The following is a 3,455-nucleotide window of genomic DNA, read 5'->3' as shown; positions in this document are numbered from 1 at the left end:
CCGACGCGCTGCGAAAGAGGAAGTTTCGCGGCCGATAGCTGCCGGCACGAACTGCGTGCACGCCTGCAGACAATCGGCCGGATAAGTTTCGCAACTGATTCGAAACATATGCGGTGTACTCGAAGCGAAATGCACGCGGCATCTGTAGTAGCTGCGCGTGCCCCACAATGTGCACTCGTAGCTCGAGCACTCTTCCATCGTCCTCCGGTTATTTTATCGTTACCGTCGAGCCTCCGAGCCTTCGATCCCCCTCGAACGGACCACACAACGCACCAGAGGCCACAGGCCACGCTCGCATCCAACCAGTTTATCTGCCCTTTTTCTCCAAAACCTAATCACAATCGATCGTACGCGAAAGATCGACGGCGCAGGCTTGTCGAGATGATCTGGAAATCTCTGTTTTGTTTCTGTCGGAAAGTATTTCAAGTTTTCCATATATCCAACTATGGGGAACAGCGAGCAATCGCAACATAGAAATTCTTCGATGATTCCAATCGAAAACTCTATGATTCTCAATAGATGCACCTTGGTATGCTACCAACGAAACGATACATCGCGACCTTGAGATACCCACAGTTAGAAATATCTAAATTCAGTAATAGATACAGCATAAGAATTAACAACCAAAAACCATTAGTTGTTCAATTACTTGACACGAAGGAGCAGGTCCGCGGGCTAAAAAGACATCGCCCTTTAGATTTAAACATTAGATTCAGCTAGAATGAAATATACGATGAACACTTATTATTCGCGTTATAGTACCACGCCAGAATAATTTACTTGTAATTCTCAATGAGAATTGATTGTAAAATTCTTCCAAATAAAAAAAGAAGTTTTTCATATAACGCCTCGCATATCATTACAAATGTTGAAGGTGAACGTAGTTATCTGCACACCCTGTATAATAGATTTTTACTGCTGTTAGATGCAACGTTTGGTAATTAATTAATATATCAATGAAAGTATTATGTATATAAGTATGAACGATGCGTATGGTTGAGTGATAAATATATATAAATATATATGTATATGTGTGTGTGTATTATCGCTCACAAGTATCTAGATAGATTTGGTCAATTTGTAGTATTTAACAAGATGTGAATTTGATCAAAAGTGTAGGAATTAACGATGAATTGATAATTACGAGCAACGCTTACTACTTTTCTCTGGAATCATCGGAATATAAATCTGATACGTTACATATTCTATCTGATCTAAACTAATTACTATATTAAAAAGCATAGAGATAATTAATTTTAATAAGTTCAGTTTTAATAAGTTTGTAGTAACGTACGAAGGGACAACGTTAAGGGGAAAAGGGGAACGTTAAGTTTCAGCATTTCTCACGGAAATAAAATGTGTATGTATAACGTCTTTCTGCAACTTCGTCTTTCCTCACAGACATTATATCAAAATAAAACTAAAAAAATTCCATTCTTCCCTTTATTCCGCATCGTTTCCAACTTTTGCTTCTAATTTTAAGTAACACGTAGCGCATTAAATTGTAAAAAAAAATACAAGCTACGTTCTCCTACAACTAGCGCGAAACTCGGAAAATTGTTATTCAAATTAATACGAGATAACGACCAGTGACAAAAACGCGCGCAGGAGCATAGGAAAAAAAGTTAAACTCGAAATTCGATAAAATTAACATTTCCCCTTTTCCCCGTACATTTAACGTTATATGATGTTATATATTTGCTTCTAATAAATTTCACTGGTTGTACCAACATCGGCTAAGTCACCCTATCTGTGTATTTAGAATACGCTTCCTAATCTACCTAAGCGATGCTTATGGAAAATGTAGAAATACCAAGGTTCAGAGAATAGAAGAAGCTTTTCGACAGATTCGCGAAACACCAGGAACCAGGAAGATCTACGGATTCGCCTTGGAACGTAAGGTGGTCTCCTTGAACATCCTCTGCGAAGGTAATTAGATAACAGAAAATTAAAACAGAAAATCCGCTGCATCTCACGAACGAAGATAGATAAGAACATAGGTTCATAGGAACTTTTTTCATTGTTTTTAGGTGTACAATGTACGAAGTGGGTCCCACATGTTCTGTTACAGCCTGTATAATTGAAGTTCGTATAATACAATAGGAGCTCTCCGATTGTCCTCGCCGCCTATTATTTTTCGTTCATATAGTAAACCTCGGTTGTTCGGATAGATGAATTCAACGAATATTCGTTAATCGTGCATTAATTAAAATTTCGTTCGGCTAAATGCAGTTTTACCGTAGGTATCGTTACACTCGTACGTAGCTGCGGTGATTACGATGAACCAAATGATCGCAGTTTGATTTCACTGCAGTTTTGTAATTTACATATATTTTCTTATCAAGGATAGTATTATTATATTAGAAGTTGAAAACGCGCAACGAATGAGAAAGAGGTCACCAGTTAGCTGTTTTCCACGAGTATACTCGTCATGCGAATAAAAAGTAGTTACAACTCGTCGTTTAAATCGCAATTTCACTGAAAGCTAAAGTATATTCGTAAATTTAATTTTGAATATTCGCAGACCAGGACGAAATAAAACGAGCAAATAAAAAAAAATAAATAATTATTACGAAAAGACTATGCATGGCGTAAGCAAAGTGGTTGTCCTTTCCTTTGTAACACATTTTAGGCACACGCTTCTCAAAGAAGGCGCAACAGCTAACTGATTGAAGAAGGCTAACCGCATCGGTTTCTGTATAACAAATCATTCTAAGTGTTCTATTTTAAAAAAATCATTTTAAGTGTTCTATTTTAACAAAGCTTTTAAGTGTTTTATTTAAAATTTACTTTAACTAAGAAATAAGACAATTTAAATAAATAGAGGAAGAAAGAAATTCACTTAAATACCAGTTTTATGCTATTGTTGTATTTTGTAATCTTTAAGTGTATCATATATCTGGAAACAATTTCCAATCCTGCTTTACTTTCGCACGTTTCACAGAAATTGGTGGACACGAAAGAACGTCGAGTGAGATTCGATAAAGGAGCTCCTGAGATAAAAATTAATGTCGAGAAACACTCGACACAGGAGTGCAAAGGGTTAACAAGCAGTTTCAACGAAAATTTTCATCCTTTTCTCTTGTGTATTCGACGTTATAAGTCACTTTTTTGCACACAGAGCAACCGCGCGCAAGTTAACTAAACACGTTCCCAGTCTTAACTCTAATCCGGTCATAAACTCTATCAAATATTATTAGGTGTGTTGAGAATTTTGGATCTTAATAGCCGAAATAATGGTATAGGAACACTAAATTTACACGTAGAATTAACATTAGAATAGTTATATATTTATTTGATGAACGATTTCAAAGATATTCATCGATACGCACTTGCACGCGTCTCGGCACTTTCTTTCATATCAGACTGTTAACTGAACAGTTTACATTCATTTGTTTTCCAGACACACATACTTTCACACACTGATATTCACATACAAGTATCACTACTACGCA

The sequence above is a fragment of the Bombus impatiens genome, unplaced genomic scaffold (assembly GCF_000188095.3).
Source record: "Bombus impatiens unplaced genomic scaffold, BIMP_2.2 scf_0896, whole genome shotgun sequence".
NCBI classification, from domain to species: Eukaryota; Metazoa; Arthropoda; class Insecta; order Hymenoptera; family Apidae; genus Bombus; species Bombus impatiens.
Note: the sequence above shows the minus strand (reverse complement) of the source record.